The 17,487-nt window shown below is 57.2% G+C and overlaps 1 protein-coding gene across 1 annotated transcript in view; it reads left to right on the top strand.

Moving 5' to 3' along the window:
• Positions 1-790: 790 nt before the first annotated feature.
• RPS6KA2 (ribosomal protein S6 kinase A2) overlaps positions 791-17,487 on the top strand; it is a 223,538-nt gene continuing 206,841 nt past the window's right edge. Inside the window, exon 1 of the mRNA XM_052645466.1 lies at positions 791-1,038. The gene's annotated coding sequence lies outside the window, so the exon portion shown is untranslated. The remainder of the gene's footprint in view (positions 1,039-17,487) is intronic.

The raw sequence follows: 17,487 nt of genomic DNA, 5'->3' as shown, positions 1-17,487 counted from the left end.
TCCCCTCCCTCTTGAATTGCTTTTATTTTGCCGCTTTCTCCTGAAATTCTAGCACCAATTAAGGTGTTCTTGGCAAAGCACCACGGCTGTGGCTGAGGTTTCAAATTGGTGGACCTGCTGTGCTAACCAGGAAACAGAATACCGTGAGGTTGAATTAGCCCACCGTGTCTCGTCCAAGGGTGGTGAGTGCAATGCTAATGGTGTAGGTTTGGGCTTTTTAAAACCATATCGTTACAAAACTGCTGGGGACATTTTGTGAACAATTAGATGCTTGTAGCCACAGGTCTGGAGAGAGGCTCTGCTCTCGGAGACTCAGGAGGGCAGCCTGGACACAAGGAACAGGGAATCCTCTGTGGCTTCGTGGTTGAGCTGTGTGGCCTCTTGGCTAAGTCCTTGCCGTGTTACATTTCTTCGGAGGAGGCGCTCCCCAGGGTGCGAGGAGGTCGGTTTCAAAATGAGAAGAGTAGCGTCTCGAAGAAAAAGATGCCTAGAAACAGTATCAACAGCGACGTTGAGAATCCCTTCCTTAGTGGCCGCTTTGCAGCCTCCCGGGTGAGAGGAGGGACCTGGACACTGGACGCGGTGGTGGGACCAGTGCCCCCCGCCCCGAGCTGCCCGCCCCCTTGGCTGCACGCCAGTGGCTCGCTCAGGACGGACAGGCTGGCAGCAGAGCAGGTGGCCAGCCTTGGCGAGCTGGCCACCCCGTGGAAAGAGCTGGCCCTATATTAAGCAGATGACCCTGGCCGCTCGATTAAGTCAGTTACTAAACGCGGTTCTGACTTACTCTTGCCCTGAAGAAGCAGGGCCGTGCCATCGCTACCCCGCCCCCCCGTCTGTGGGGTGATGCCCACCGAGAACTGGCCTGAATGTTTACAAACGTCTCTTGGAGGTTCACTCTGTGCCACGTGGAGGAGTCAGAGCCTACATGCCTGAGGGGAAGGCTGTGTGGCTCCCCGGCACAGCTGACCTCCCTTCCCAAGAGGGGACATGCTCTCCCGCCTGCGGCAAGCCTTCTCCAGAGTCTACGGGGCATTGCTAGTAAGTACCCTGGCTTGCGTCATGAAGGAGCCCTCGGGAGGGGCCACGCTCTCTTTTGAAAATGATGCCCGGTCCCATTTGTGAGCCAAACCGGCTGGTCACTTTGGGTGATGGATTTTCAAAGGCATGCATGACGTTTATAAGCCTTTTTGCCACCTCTTCGTATTTTATCTGATGTGAAACTGAGAGGCTGATTTCTAAAACAGTCAGCTTTCTCATTTTATCTCCGTTTAGGCCCAGTCTCGTTCCCCTTTATTTCTGCTCGGCTTTCCACCTTCCCTCGCCGGAGCGTCCTGTCCTGCAGAGCGGACGCCCTCTGTCCCGTTACTTGATCTTGCTCGTGACCTCGCTCATGCCCGGGTGCTCCCGGGTGCCTGCTCCCTCGCTGCGTGCTTGCAGGGGGTGGCCCGTGGTGCCACTCCAGTGAGGGGAGACCTCAGTCTGTCTGGAGCTTGAGCATCCGGTCGGGGGAAGCTGTGTTCACTTCTTCTCTGTTTCTCCCGTCTTTTCTCTCCACTTTCCTGTTTTATCCTGCTTTTCTCCTCTCCTCCCTGCGCTCCCTTCCCTAAGACTGCAGGTCCTGGGGGGTGACGGTCGGCTGATCTGGGCCTGGTCTGGGGACTTGGTCTCCGGGACCCTCACACCTGCCTCTCCAGCTCCTCTCACATGCCGTTTGCTTTAAGCGCATCCTGGCTCATTTGTGGTTCTCTGTCCCGTTACTGGTCCCAGATCAAGGGGACAGTTTCACTGGTCAGCACAGCTTCCTGGAGCATCTTGAATGGTGCAGGGTCCTGTGGCCTGGGCAGCTTCCTCCCCGCTCCCCGTGGTTCTCGCTCTTCTAGTCTGTGGATAAGGGGACTTCCCTGGTGGCTCAGCAGTGATGAATCCACCTCCAGTTCAGGAGATGCAGGTTCAGTCCCTGGGTCAGAGAGATCCCGCAGAGAAGGAAAGTGGGTCCCCCGGAGAAGGAAAGTGGGTCCCCCGGAGAAGGAAGTACACCCACTCCAGCACTCTTGCCTGGGAAATCTCATGGACAGAGAAGCCTGGCGGGCGACCGTCCGTGGGGTCGCAAAGAGTCGGACGCGGCTGAGCATGGAAAGCACGGAACACGCATGACTCACATGTCAGAGCTGCACACACGCCGATCACGACAGACTACGGGCTTGCCACTGGCGACGCCGGGGTCGCCTTATGTGTAAAGCCCCCAGGAAAACACACGAGCGCTGCTGCTGGTAGTCATCGATGCTGTACACTGTTAATGACCAAGTGAACCGCTGTTTATTTCATGTTTTCAACTAATGTTCTTTATAAAACACAGCCATGGAGATGGGCAAGTCAAGTGGGAAGGCCTGTGAGCATCCGTCCTCAGCAGGAATGTTCAGAGAGCACGGAAAGGGCCGCTCCTATCTCCCCACACCACGTGTGTCTTCACACGTCCGAGATGAGGACTGGCCGTGGAGAGGAGCAGGGTCTGCTCTGTAGGGCCTGCGCTCCCATTTTACAGATGAAAAGGTGGAGGTTTCTCCAGAGGAGGCGAGTCGCTCGGTTACCCAGATGCTGGTGAAACCGGAGTGCGGCCCACGCAGGGCAACTGCAGGGCAGAGACCCCCGCCCCTGGCAGCCCAGCCCCCGTGACAAGCCCCCACCTCCCACAGAGAGGGGAGCCACGCCCAGAGACACTGCCTCCAGGGGTGGGGCGCCGGGGTGCCTGTGCCTCTGATGCTGGGCAGGTGACCGTCTTTAGAGGGTCTGAGGCCATCAGAGCCGTCCACGGCCGTCACCGCATAATACAGCGTCCGGGCTCGTCAGTGTCTGCTTCCCCCACACACCGGGGTCCGGTGGCCTTCTGCGCCGGCGGGCCTGTTGCATGTCAGCCCTGCAGCTGGGGTGGGCCGGGTCCTGGAGCAGACCCCATGGAAGAGCAAGGCTCTGCTCGGATGCTTCCTGTACGTGTGTGAGAGCCTCCGAGCGGGGCCGCCAGCAGTGGAGCTGATGACGGGCCCGGGCTGTGAGGGGATCACAGGTGGGAGGGGTCCCTGACCCGGGCCGTCGTGTCCGTGGGGCAGGGCTGTCCGGCATCTCGCCTTTATCCTTCCCCTCCACTCCCGCTGTGGGCCTTCCCTGGACTGGGCACCTCCCAGGACCCAGACAGGGACGTGCTCAGGACTCCAGGCTCTGCCAGCGGGACCAGGGCTGCAGAGGTGCTGGTAGTCCTGCCCCAACTGCCCATCAGTCAGCCTGGAGGCTCAGGACCAACTTGGCGGGTGGCTTCCCCGGTGACCACCTCTCTCTGCAGCAGGGGGCGCCCTCCAGGGCAGATGGACACCCACCGTCCCAGCACCCCGCCCGGGGTCTGGGCTCAGCCCCTGGCAGTGAGGGCCTGGAAGGTACCGGCTCCCTGAGCTATGAGTGGATGGTTCCTTTAGAGGTACCAAATATTTGTTTAGGAATTATGCAGGGAGCTTATTTAAATGAACTTATTTGTAAAACAGACCTACAGACATGGAAAACAAGTTTACAGTTACCAAAGTGGAAAGGAGCAGAGGGGGATAGATTAGGAGGTTGGGGTTAATATCGGTGCTGTGCCCAGTGGCTCAGTCGTGTCTGACTCTGTGTGACCCCATGGACGGCAGCCCGCTAGGCTCCTCTGTCCATGGGATTTCCCAGGCAAGAATACTGCAGTGGGTTGCCATTCCCTTCTCCAGGGGATCATCCCGACCCAGGAATCGAACCGGCATCTCTTGTGTCTCCTGCGTGGGCAGGCGGGTGGTTCACCACTAAGCCACCTGGGAAGCTGGTAACGTGTACACACTACTTACTATATATAAGATGGGGTCTCCTGGCGGCTCAGCTGGTGAAGGACCCGCCTGCCCACGCAGGAGACACCGGAGATGCTGGTTCCATCCCTGGGTTGGGAAGGTCCCCTGGAGAAGGGATAGGCTACCCAGTCCGGTATTCTCGGGGTCTCCTGGCGGCTCAGCTGGTGAAGAATCTGCCTGCCGTGCGGGAGGCCTGGGTTCCATCCCTGGGTCTTATATATGCGCTCAGTCGTTCAGTCATTTCTAACTCTTTGTGACCCCCTGGACTGCAGCCTGCCAGGCTCCTCTGCCCATGGGATTCTCCAGGCAAGAACACTGGAGTGGGCCGCCATGCCCTCCTCCAGGGCTCTTCCCGAGCTGGGGGTCCAAACCGAATCTACCTGCATTATCGGCAGGCAGGGTCTTTACCACTAACGCCTCTTGGGCCGCCTCCCCCCCAGGCCTCTCCCCAGCTCGCTGACTCCGTGATGTTAGCAGAGCCAGTTGGTCTCTTTGGGCCTTAGATCTTGTGTCTGGAAAGTGAAGTTGAGGTAAAATCCAAGGTTCTTTTTTTTGAACTGATGGATAGTTGATTTAGAATATTGTGTTAGTTCCAGGGGTGTATAAGAGCAAATTGGGATTTTTGCAGATTATATTCCATTTTAGGTTATTACAACATATCAGGCATAAATCCCTGTGTTGTGCAGTAAATCCTGGTTGCTCAGAGATCTAAAATTCTGATTCCTCGCTTGAGAGACAGGTGTTAGCCACGCGCCAGGCACTGTCCTGACTGCATTCCGCATAATGACTCGTTTATTCTTCCTGATTCTCAGGAGTGCTGCACAGTTACTCCCCCACTTCACAGATGAGGAAACCGAGGCGAGTGTGTCGGTGGGTGTAAGCGCATTCCCAAGCTCACCTCGAGTACGGGATCGTGTCGGGCAGCTGACCCGGGCATTTCCTCTGCCACCCCGGCTGCACTCTGCCAGCCTCTCCTGCACCACCCACCCCCGCCCAGGTATCATGTCGCCACCTTCCCCTCGATCAGCCGTCTTTCTTCCCTCAAAACCCGGTGGTGAATAATCACTTCTGCCCGTTGCTGAGCGGCCAAGAGTGGGCGTGGTGGGGATCCCCGAGAACTGACTTGGGACCAGGGGTCACCGCTGGCCTCTCCAGGAGGCCCTGCCCTCCGCAGGGGCGAGGCTCACCAGTGGGAACGCAGTGTCCTGGTGGGGACCGTGGGGGGAGGGTGCAGCCTGCCCTAGGCTGGCCCCGGTCCTCCCGGTGCAGCGGCTCCAGCAGACTCAGGGTCCTTCCCACCCCCAGATGCCCTGGCGCACAGCCCTGGGGAGCAGGGAGACACTGCGGCTCTGCAGGGCAGGCAGAGGAGGAGGGGGATCGCCCCTCCACCCAGCGCACTGCTCCCTCCTCAGCCCGGGTCCGACCTCTCCTGCGTTCAGTCCCCCCTCCCACCTCCTTCCATCCCCCACACCCATCACCCCCACTGGCTTGTCCCAAGCTGGGAGGTCTGGGCCAGGGATGAACCCCTCCCACTGAAGGGACCCTCAGGTGCAGGCTGGCATCCTTGGTGGTGAGCGCACGTGCAGACCACACTCCGAGATGATGCTGCAAACACGGTTACGCGGCTGCGCTCACACAGACCCGGACCGTCTTTCACGCCGGGAGGCGTCGCGAGCCTCCTGCCGCGTGCTCAGAGACGTGCTTGCCCTCTTCCAACAGTCCCAGATTTAGTTTCTGTGAGCGTGCTGTGTTCGCTTCTTAGCACAGAAAATCAAAGTCTGAGAAGCCATATCTGAGCAAATAAAAGTGATTGGGCTTCATGCAAATCAAACAATCCAGCAAACTAGCTCCATGGGAAAACAAACAGGCTGACGTCAGCCGGACATCAGCAGTTTTATCAAAGTTTTTGGGAAACTCCCTCTAAACCACCTCCATCTTTTCAGTTTAGAGGCAGGAAATCCCACGGCCTCTGAGAGTCTGGCCCTGACTCCCACAGCTGCAGGGGGCATGCCCAGGACAGGACAGGGTTACGGGCTTTCAGGAATGGTCTGCAAAGAACCCCGAGTTACCCTCCGTAAGAGTGGCTTATACTGGGTAAACTGCTGAGCGTGTGGCTGTGCGGTGGGGTCCACAGAGTCACGGCCCTTATCTGAGAGTCGGGTGTGAAGAGGGCGCCCGCCTCTCGGCCTGAGGTCAGGCTCTGCTGAGATAAGCCAGGGGCCCTGGCCACCCTGCTCCAGCCGCAGCAGATGCCAGCAGGCAGGGCTGCCATGGCAGAGGCCTTTACAGTGTCAGAGCTGGCAGCAGGGTCGGGGAAGGGAGGGTGGCTGCACTGCCGTTTCTCTGGCCTCGAGCAGCGGTGCGCAGGCGGGCCGGTGGTGCAGAGACGTGGCCGGCTGTCTCTCTTCTACGTGGGTTGTTCCAGCAGCGCAGGGAAGGGCTGCCCTGAGAGGTGACCTGCAGTGGCCTCTCGGTCCTTCCCCGCTCGACATAGACGTGGTGGAAACACAGATGAGAGACGCATAGTCTCCGGCAGTCCAGGCAGACTTCCTGGAAGAAGTGGTGTGTCTCGAGAAACGGGATGGGCCGGGGGGCGGGGGGCAGGCAGGAGCACAGGAGGAGGCAGGCTGGGGCGCCAGGGGCCGTGGGTGTGCCTGGGTCTGTGCGGGAGGCCAGGCTGCGTGCTGCGGGTGGCAGTGCTCCGGCGTGACCCGAGGGCAGGGAGGAGCCGGGGCTGGGGTCTGTCCTCCCTGGCTCTAGCAGGGAGGGAGGAGGGATAGGAGCCTATGGTGGCGGTGACCAGGGCACCATCACCTCCGCGGCCCTCGGGGTCTCCTGCCTTCCTGCCCGCGTGTTAGAGCCTCCGTGGGCATCTTCCCAGGGGCTGAGCAGCAGGCCCTGCGGGACACAGGCTGCTGCCCCACGCCGACGTCTCCTCTCCCCCAGGACCCTTCTGGGGAAACCGATGGAGTTGTTTGGAGAGAACGTGTTGGATAAATGTTCGCAATGGGAGGTGAAGCTGAGGAGGGCTGGAGGTGCAGCTTCCTGGGGGACGGGGGTGCCCGGTAGGGTCCCTGGGCCCCTTGGGGCAGGGAGCAATGGGACCCCAGCTCTGCCTGGGTGGTTCCCTGGCCTGTGGTCCCACACAGTGGGCTCACCCATCCCGTGAGGCCCTTGCAGGATGTTTGGGGGCTGCTCATGCAAAACCCAGGCTCCGGCAGCCTTGGCTGGGAACCCTGCCCAGTGGGCTCTGGGCCACAGTGCAGGAGGAGCTTGTGGGAAAGAGGGGGCCCTTCTGTGTCTGGACCCTGAGGTCAGTCTGAGGGCAGACCCTCAGAGGCCTGGTCGCGGCTGGGGCTCCCCAGACAGCTCCTGGTTCATCCCCCGCCAGCTTGCTGCCCCATAGCCTGGCAGCTGGTGGCTGGCGGGGGCTGGGGGCCTGCTCCCCCATCTGAGCTCTGGGTCTCTTTGTCCCTGAAGGTTCGAGGTTCAGGGATGCATTCTCCTGTGGTTCTCAGTCGCAGGCCCTCTGGGGCATTTCTGCTTAGAGATAGTGATTTTCCTGACAGGGACCCACTGCCTGGGAAAGGACCTTTACTGATGGATGGAGGGAAGTGTGTTAGTCCTGGATCGTCCTTTGATGAATCACCAATTTATCACAAATGACACATCATGTGGCCCCATGGGATTCTTCAGCCAAGAGTATCAGAGTGGGTTGCCGCGCCTTTGTCCCAGGGATCTTCCCGACCCAGGGATCGAACCCACGTTTCTTGCATCCCCTGCATTAGCAGATGGGTTCTTTACCACTAGCGCCACCTTGGACGCCCCATAAGTCATTGTGAAAGTGTTAGCTGCCCAGTCGTGTCTGACTCTTTGTGACCCCATGGACTGTAGCCCATCGGGCTCCTCTTTCCATGGGACTCTCCAGGCAAGAATACTGGAGTGGGTTGCCATGCCCTCCTCCAGGGGATCTTCCCGACCCAGGGATCGAACTGGGCTCTCCTGTGTTGCAGACAGATTCTGTACCGTCCAAGCTACCATGGTGAATTCAAAACTAACCATTCACACTGAGACAGTGTGAAGCGCTCCCCGTCTCTGGGGCGCAGGGAGCCAGGACTGCAGATCGTGACGGACTCTGTGAGCGGACGTCTGTTCCCTGTTCACTCCTTGCTGGATCTGGAGCGTGGTGTTGCCTTTCCTGCTTTGTCAATGCTTTCTCCTAATTAAAAGGATTTATACGTGGAAACCTCCTGAGGCTCTAGACCGTGATCTACGGTAGTGTATTTGTATAGAGACACGGTGGCATCATGTCCGACTCGATGGACATGAGTTTGAGGAAACTCCAGGAGCTGGTGATGGACAGGAGGCCTGGCGTGCTGCAGCCCACCGGGTCGCAGAGAGCCGGACACGACTGAGCGGCTGGACTGACTGATGGTGTTAGTTGTGGCTGCGGATGCGCTGGCTTCCATGATGAGCCTCACCTTCGAGGCTGGTGCAGACAGACGCCCTCGGGGAGTCCCCAGTGGGTGAGGGACTCAGGGCTGCGGTTGGCACGGGCGCCCCTGCAGGAGGACGGCTCGGTGACCTCAGGGCCAGCCTCATCAGACCAGCGGCTGGGCCGGATGTCCACCCGCCGCTAGGCCTTCCTTCTCCCGTCCCTCATTGAATTTTCTCATTTATCTGTTCACCTTTTAAATAGAGCCATGTGGCTCGAAAGCCCACAATAGAAGGGACTCCCCCGGCGGTCCAGTGGTTGGGAGTCTGTGCGTCCACTGCAGGGGGCGCGTGTTCCATTGTGGGTCTGGGAACTAAGCTCCCACATGCCTTGCCCTGCAGCAAAGAAAGAAAGTGCCCGATAAAGTCCTTTCAGGAGCGTCAGTTACGGAAGGCTGAGTCAGGACGTGATGGAACCACAGCTGTGCTTCTTCTTGAAGTGGAAGGTCAAAGAACATTCTGAGGACAGACCCACAAGGGGGCTTATTTCTGGTTTCTGATTTCACTTCGGAGAATCTGATAGAGTATCTTGTTCTAGGTGTCAAACAACCCGTGTATCTTTCGTGTCAACTCTGTTTTTCTCAGCACGCCCACCTGGCTTCCTCTTGGGGTCCCATTTATTCCGCAGCCGATCACTGAGCCCCGTTCTCTCTCTCTCTCGCTGAGACAGACTCCAGGGGAGCCCCGGGCCCCTGCGGCTCTGGCCCCGCCTCCCGAGCTCGCCTTCCCTGCCCGAGGTCCCTGGCTCTCCTGGCCTCGTCCGTGTAGGGCCGGCACCCGGGGGGCTGCAGAGCCCTGCACCCCAGTGGAGGGGAGATGACGCCCGGCTCTGATGGCGTGAGCTGAGGGTCAGCCGTGGGCAGCGATGCTCATGGTCGTCGGGCGGCCTCTCAGCACCAGTGCTTTCTTAAATTAACGGGGCTGAAGCTGAAAGAAGGACGAGGCGGCGATGTGCCTTTACGTTTAATGTGCTTTTATGTTCTCCAGTTCATTACTGAAGGAAGAGGAGAAGCTGCACGTGTTATTGCCTGTGTTTGCTCAGTGGAGGTTTACTCTCGAACCTATTCCGGGGATAAATAGCCCACAGGTTATACGTAAGTCAGCATCTGAAAGCACTTGGAACTTTACTTAAGAATGAGCAGAATCTCATAACTAAACAGTACACTGTGTAGGCCATTTTTCTTCTGTGGTCTTATTTATCATCGTGAGATTTAAACCTGAGCCCCAGCCTGAGAGAGAATGGCCTGGTGGGCCGAGAGGCAGCAGGAACTGGGTGCAGAGTCCCTCCCGGGACCTCTAGCCAGGGGCCCTGGAGGGTGGTGGGTGGCGGGGGTGTCAGACCCCCAGCTCCTGGGGGTCAGGAGGCAACTTTTGTCTCTGAGACAAAGGAGCAAGCCTGGGGCAGAAGCTGAGCGGTAGTGACCTGGAGCCTCGTGAGGAGGGGCCAGGGCCACGCAGCACGGGTCCCTCTCGGGTGCCCAGGAGCCCGGGTGTAAACAGCAGCAAGAAGGCCAGGGCAGCGCCAGGGGGCAGGCGTGAGCGAGGAATTGAGCGCAGCCCCCCCGGGCAGGGGACGGGCAGCTTGATGGAGGCTTGTCCCCATCAAGACAGAGCCTGGCACGGGGGCCTGGCTTCTGTGGGGCAAGAACTCGGCATACACCACTGCCACCAGGCCGCCAGGTGCACCTCGCTCTGCTGGGCAAAGAGGGTCCTTTGTGTTAGGGTCGGCGAAAGTCCAGCATGCAGGCCCCCGGAATCTTCTTGTCTTGGAATGTGGTGTCTATTTCTTGTCCTCAGATGATTCTTCCAACTGCAGGACTCTAAGCTGAGGAGTCTTGGTTGCACGTCTTCAGATTTCTCTGAATCTGGTAGCTATTTCATGGAATAGATTCTTTAGCTGCTGTTGTTAAGTCACTAAACAACTGTTGTTGTCAGTCATGTCTGACTCTTTACGACCCCGTGGACTGTAGCCCGCCAGGCTCCTCTGTCCATGGGTTCTCCAGGCAAGAATACTGGAGCGGGTTGTCATTTCCTTCTCCAGGGGATCTTCCTGACCCAGGGACTGAACCCACGCCTCCTGCTTTGGCGGGCGGGCTCCTTGCCGCTGAGCCACCCGGGAGGCCCCCAGATTCTGGGGTTCTTGCTCTGTGTTCACTCCCGCTTTTCTCTCTCACTCCTCTCCTGCCTTTAGTCTTTACTGTGGAACAAGGACTTACTTAGAGCAGCGACAGGTGAGAAGGGACGGAGGAGACGAGTAACCGACAGGGGCGGGGAGCACGCCTGGTTCCAGAACTGCTGTCGGCCCAGACGAGCCTCGCGTAATCAGGGGCAGGAGGAGAGTGCCCCAGGGCTGGAGCGTTTCTGAGTTTCCGCTGGAGAAGCTTGGCCAGCGTGCCGGTTGCAGAGCGTCCCATGTTATTTCTTCATTCTCTTTTTGGCTCTGTCCTGTGTGTTGTCTCAGATTTTGCATTGTCTTAGATGGCAAATCTAAATGAAAACATTTATAGTCGTCTCTCCATCTCTGCAGGAGATTATTTCCACAACCCCTGCTCCCACCAAAGTTGGTGGATGCTCAAGTCTGTTCTTTAAAATGGTGTAAGATTTGCATATAATCTACATGCATCCTGCCATATACTTTAAATCACCTCTAGATTACTCATAATACTTAATACAATGTAAGTGAAGTGAAAGTGAAAGTCGCTCAGTCGTGTCTGATTCTTTGCAACCCCATGGACTTCTCCATGGAATTCTCCAGGCCAGAATACTGGAGAGGGTAGCCTTTCCCTTCTCCAGGGGATCTTCCCAACCCAGGGATCGAACCCAGGTAGCATTGCAGGAAGATTCTTTACCAGCTGAGCCACAAGGGAAGCCCAATACAATGTAAATGCAATGTAAGTAGTTGCCAACACCCTGCAAATCCAAGTTTTGGTTTTTGGAACTTACTGTAATTTTTTTTTCTTTTTTTAGTATTTTTAATCCACAGTCAGTTGAATCCAACAATGCACAATACATGGATAGGAGGGTAGAGTATACTACATTTTTGTTGTGTTATGATTTTAAAAGCAACGTCTCCCACTTAATTGTCTGTCTGTTTGCAGTTTTATTCTCCAGACCTACTATTTTGTTAGCTGTTTGTGCTGGTAGTTGCTCAGCCAGGGTTTGTAATATGAACTAAATCCTATAGAATTAATATTTATGGTAAAAAAAATATGCCTTTATGTACTAATGGCAATGATCCAAAAATTTATTCTAATGAATAATAAACTCACTTGTGGAAAAGACCTCCAAATGTACGCAGTTCCTAGAGTTTCAAGCTCTTTTGCCACACTTGAGAGATTCATTTGCTGTTACCACACATTTCCTAGGCACTCGTGTAGTTGGTGATGGACAGGGAGGCCTGGCGTGCTGTGATTCCTGGGGTCGCAGAGAGTCGGACACGACTGAGCGACTGAACTGAACAGAACTGTGTATCACATGCGGTGAATAAGGCGGGCAGGGTTTGCAGCAGAAGACACCGGGAACCGGGATGAACAGAGCACACTCTGATGCCTGATCAGAAGGCCCTCCCGTCAGCACCGAGAACCGTACTCACTGTTTTCTGCAACGTTTGTTTTTATTTATCTGTTTTTGGCTCTGCTGGGTCTTCACTGCGGCGAGGGCTTCTCACTGGTTGTGGCGAGTGGGGCTTCTCTCTAGTTGCCGAGCTCGAGCTCCTTATCGCCATGGCTTCTCTTAGTGCAGAGCATGGGCTCAGTGGTTCCGACTCTCAGGCCCTAGAGCACGGGCTCAGTACTTGTAGCCCTTGGGCTCAGTAGCCCCTCGGCACGTGGGATCTTCCTGAGCAGAGATCCAAGCCATGTCTCCTGCACCGGCAGTCGGATTCTGTACTGCTGAGCCACCAGGGAAGCCAGCACCTACTCAAGGTTAGTAGATGAGAGCGATGTGGACAGGTTCATCGTTTTTAACCTCTCTCTGGTGAGGCCTCGTCCCTCCTGTGCGTCCCTCCTGCGGGTCCCCATCTCTCAGCTTGTGGAGGTCCCACCCCCTGTGTGTAAAACCCAGCCGGGCACCGAGGTGGCTCTCCAGTGAGGGCAGCTGGCGCTGACTGTGCCCGACCTCGGCACTGACCCGGCTCCCCGGGGAAGTAGCTGTTGAGATTCCCAGGAGTCCTGTCTGCAGCAGGTTATACATTCTCACCCTAGGCAAACAACCAGTGGAAATTCTGCCGAGTATGGGAGAATCGAGTCCATTTGTGATAGGAGACCTTTTCCCCAAGTTAACTAAAATTCCACTGGAAGTTCTAGCTCCGTTTTCTCACGTGCTGGACTAGGGAAGAAGCCCACCAGGGTTCCAGGGTCTGTCACACCGCATGACCCAAAGGTGGAGGTGACGGGAGAGATAGTTCCGTAGTGGTGATCAGCCTTGGCCTTGATCGTGCTCAGGGGTGCCGGGAACCTGCAGAGGTGTGCACTGACGGAGCTCGAATCTGATTGGGAGTAGCCGTGTAGACTCTCAGCGGTGCTCACACCCCAAGGCCACAGGTAGTGAGTAGGTGAGGATGAGGAATTAGGAAGTGTGATACACGCAGGGAGACAGCGAAGATTCGAGGAGCAGAAGGACCAGGATCGAACTGCACTTCAGGAGACTCGCCTGCCCCACTCCTCCGGGAGATTAGGGACGGCTGTTTGAAAACCTCAGGAAAGATGCGGAGGAGGGCTGTCTGAAGCTGGCCCACCCTGGAGGCGTCCTCTGCAAGCAGCGAATTCCCTGACGGAGATGGAGCCAGTTTGCACTCAGCTTTCTGTCCTTTCCTGGAAAGAAAACCAGTGACCCCAGAGAAGCAGATGGCGCTCAGGGAACAGATGAGGCCTTGAAACCAGAGAGATCTGAGGACGTATGGCAGCAAAGCCCTAACTAAATGGGATGGAATGAAGAAGGACTGATTGAGGGAGGAGAAAGCATTCTTGAAGACTTAAAACATATTTGCTGGCCGGGGGGTGGGGGGTGGTGGGGGTGGGGGACACAGAAAAGGTAGGGCAATGCCGAGGAGTTCACCGACCATGAAGAACAGAAAGAAGAGTGTGATTGAGCGAGAAGAACGTTCATTACATCCTCCTCTGCCATGTCAGTGAGTCCGTGGCATTCCGGACTCGCCGAGAAGGACGGGACCTGTCCGCGTCTGTAGAGGGAATTGCCCAGCAGGGCTGCAACCAGAGCCTGGTGATGCAGGCCCAGGGGAGGTGCTGGGGCGTATGGGCGGAGTGGGGCTGGGAGGCCAGGCTGGGGGGCTCGGGGCTACAGGTGCTGGGTGGGTGGGGCTGGGTCCCCATCCCCGGGTACAGTGAGGGGCCGGGCCCGGAAGTGGGGGCGCTGTGTTTCTTCCTGAGTCCTTTTCCAAGGAGGAGGTGGGTGCTGACCCCAGGGAGCTGGGAGGGGCTGGGGGTCCCGGAGCGGAGGAGGAGCTCTGGACCCCCAGGGCTGGCTTCTCTGTTAGCCGCAGGCTCTTTCCGTGTGTCTGTGTTGGTGTCAGAGTGCTTTGCAGAGACTCGAGTTTAAGCAGTCTTCTTTGGGGGCATGGTGCTCATTCCTGGTTCATGGCCCGCTTCTCTCGAGGGGGGCTCTGCTTCCCTAAATAACTCCTGAGCAGCCCCTAGACTGCCCGCGCGGCGCTTTCTAACTCCCAGCCCCTCTCCTCCGCCACCTCCAGCTCCCCGCATGGACCACCGTCCTGTGCCTGGTGGGCTCCACGGCCGCTGTCCCCTCAGACTTGGCGCATGGACAGCTGGCATCTCCCTGCCTCCCCGGACGGGATGGAAGAGAGGTGTCTACCCCCCTTCCAGCTGCCCCCCAGGGCCTGGCCGGGCAGGGGTCCCCCTGAGAGCCCACCCTCCTGTGTGTTCAAAGCACCGTTGTCCCTGATCAGAGGCAACGCATCAATAAAGAGCTTTCCTGCTCCCCAGAAATAATTCCCTGAACACATGCCGTCACTTTCTTTAAAAAACAAACAAACAAAAAGCAATCTCTTTATTGACCTGGATGCTATAAAAGGTTGTCTTGGAGAAGAACTCTTGACATCCCTGGTTTTGGACTCAGGGCTGTGAGAGCTCTGGTGCCCGATTTTCTTTATCAGAAAGAAGGCCTGGGGTTGACCAGCGCTCTGTCCCCGAGAGGCACCTCTGCTTGGTGCCCGCGGGCACCCCTTGTGGACAGGAGGCCGCAGCATGCGTCGTCTGGGGCGAGGACCCTTGGGGTGGTTTTCTTGACCTGGTGGCGACCTTTTAGGACAAGCACATTAGGTCCCAGTAGGCCAATCAAGGCTATTTTCAGCACAAACGGAAAGGAAACGGGGCTGCCTGCCTCGGAAGCCTGCTCGAGCCTCACATCCTCAGCTTGTGTGCTAGGCCAGCATGCACCCTGCCCAGCGGCCCTGCGGTGCACGGGAAATAGGGGCGGCAGACCCAAGAGGAGGGGCTGGGAATGCGGGGCGTCCCTCCAGAGGTGCGAGTTCAGGGCCCCTGTCGGGCGGTCAGGCGGCCAGGCGGCCAGGGCCCAGCAGGGTGTGGGTTCCCTGCGCTGCCCCCCTGGTTTGGCGAGAGGGGACGAGGCTCCAGTACTGGGAACAGTGTTTCCCAGGGCCTTTCCCAGCCCAGCGTCCAGCTCTCAGGCCGACTCCCAGGGGTCCTAAGTGTGAGGGAGGCGGAGCACAGGCTGGTGAAGAGGGGTCCCGGGGCCCAGGCCCCACGTGGCCAAGGCCCCATGGGAGCAGGATAGTAAGTGCGTCTGACAGCTGATGGGAGACGGAAGGAGGTGGGAGGGGGGCTGTCTGGTGCCGCAGGCCCCGCCCCTTTCCAAGGGTGCCACCCCCTCCCCCCCCTTTCTGAGAGTTCCCAAACCTGGGGCGCAGGAGAGCAGGGGGCCTGCCTCTGCAGAGCCTTCAGCTCAAGGTGAGCCTTCCTCTCTTGCCAACAAGTCGTCTCTCGTGAGGGACAAGGCCTCCCTGCCTCCACATGCAGAGGCCGCCCCCTCCTCCAGACTGAAGGGGGACCGCGTGTCCTGAGATGCCCCCGCGTCCGCCAAGCTGACCCTGTGTGGGCCCGGGGCCTGGTAACATGCTCGCTCCCTCACAATCACAACAGGTCATTTAGAGGAGCGAGCGGCCTCCACTTCTCTTATCTGGGATCGAGGAGAAGACGTGACGAGATCCCGTTGGAATCATTGTCCAAAAATGAAAGGTCACTCTCGCTCCACCGCCCTCAGAGAACTGAGACAGAGGCCTGCCAGTTCTCTGCCTGTTGGCAGCTCAGGGCTCACAGAGGGGGAATTCAGGGGCTTCCTCTCTTACTGTTTAGGGCCTGTGGGTTAATCAACTATGCTTATTGTCTGGTATGAAACTGTTAATAACAGACGAGGGTTATCAGCTGACTTTCCTTCCCTGCTCTGAATGTGGGAGAAATCTCGCTTGGGCTCGGGATTCCTAAAGGGTTTGCACAGGGCGTGTCTCCTCTTCCATCCTGCCCCGATCACCAGGCCCCGATCCCCAGGCCCCGATCCCCAGGCCCCGATCCCCAGGCCCCCGATCCCCAGGCCCCGATCCCCAGGCCCCGGATCCCCAGGCCCCGATCCCCAGGCCCCTGCTGGGGCAGGTCCTCCTCGTCGTCACCCCGTGTGTCTTTAGTCTCCATCAATTATCTCTCAAAACAGTTGCTTTCTTTGCTTTAATATATTCTTTCCAAACAGACTTCCGAATGTGCAGGCGGCCTGTAATCCATCAGCTGGCCAGACCCTCCGGAGATCAGGGGCGGCAGTCATGGCCCCAATTATAGACCAGGAGGAGGTGCGGCTGAGGCTGATTTCAGACCCTCAGCATCAACCTCTGCCCTGAGGATCGACCTTCCTGATTCTGCCGCATCTCCCTGTAAATCTGAGCCTTGGAGAACTCTTACCCCGGCTCAGACCTTGGGGGCTGCTGGCTCACACATGTGCAGTTAGAAAACCCAGCTCGCCCCTGAGGTTCCCGCATGGGCCGGTCCAGCTCTGACTCTGCCTGGCTGGGCAGCGTCTCCCGTTCAGCCTGTGTCTTGCCCCAGACTTCCCATTTCTCCCTTCCCTCGGTTGACCTCAGACCCCAGAGATGAAGGCAGATGCTGATGATGCTGATGTAGCATCCTGAGGTGGGGGGATGCCTTTTTTCCACTGACAGCTCAGCTGGGCTGGTACAGTCCAGCGTGAAGGTCTGTCTTTCCATGTTGAGGAGCCTTGTGCTCTGGGGTGGTCTTTCCTCCACCGTCCACATGCCGCTGGGAGCAATACTGCCTGCCTCAGGATTTCACACCCAGAAACTGCAGTTGTTAATAAGAAGAGCTTTCTACCTCATGCAGCTGCCGATCAGGGTGTTGTGCCCAACTTTACATGGGGATGGTTACCGGACACACGGGCTTCGGTGTGACATGGATAGCGCGGATGAGTGATGGGTGGAGGGGATGGTGAGCTGTGCTCCCTCCGCCTGAGTTTTACCAGCTGAGTCAGAGTCTCAAGCATCACTGTACTTGATTCAAACCTGTGTGATATTTCACTCAGCGGCGTCTCTCAAAAAAGGAAACAGGATGTTTTCATTTAAGTAACGCTTTGGACCCTTAGTGAAACTGTAGAGAAATGCCTTTCATTTCTATCATCTTTAGGAACTATAAGTTGCCACATTTCAAAAGTGCAGGTAAGATTGTGAATAAAAGGCTCTCAGAGCTCACATCTCTGAGCTTTTACGTGGTACACAATTGCCTTCTTTCCTTGGGCAATCTTGATTGTCTTAAGGGGTTAAGATTATGCTTATGCTTAATTAAAGAGGAATACACATTAAGTACTAACCATCTCAAAATTTGGGAGTTGTTATCTCAGCTTTTTACCCTCTGTAGTAATTACCTTTTGGTGGTTAGCAATTTACCCCAAAACTTATTGGAGTAAAAAAAAAATGGGCATTTACTCTCTAAGAGTTGCTGTGAGTCAGCAAGGAGGCTGCAGCTTAGCTGGGTGCCTGTGGCCAGGGCTGTGTGCGGCCTCACCTGAAGGCCTGCCCAGTGGGGAGCTAACTCTTTCTGAAATCCCCCAGGGGGCTGCTGGCCTTGGTCCCTCAACACAGGCG

The sequence above is a fragment of the Budorcas taxicolor genome, chromosome 9 (genome assembly GCF_023091745.1).
Source record: "Budorcas taxicolor isolate Tak-1 chromosome 9, Takin1.1, whole genome shotgun sequence".
Classification (NCBI taxonomy): domain Eukaryota; kingdom Metazoa; phylum Chordata; class Mammalia; order Artiodactyla; family Bovidae; genus Budorcas; species Budorcas taxicolor.
The sequence above is the reverse complement of the archived record's forward strand: the minus strand, read 5'-3'. Positions and strand labels throughout refer to the sequence as shown.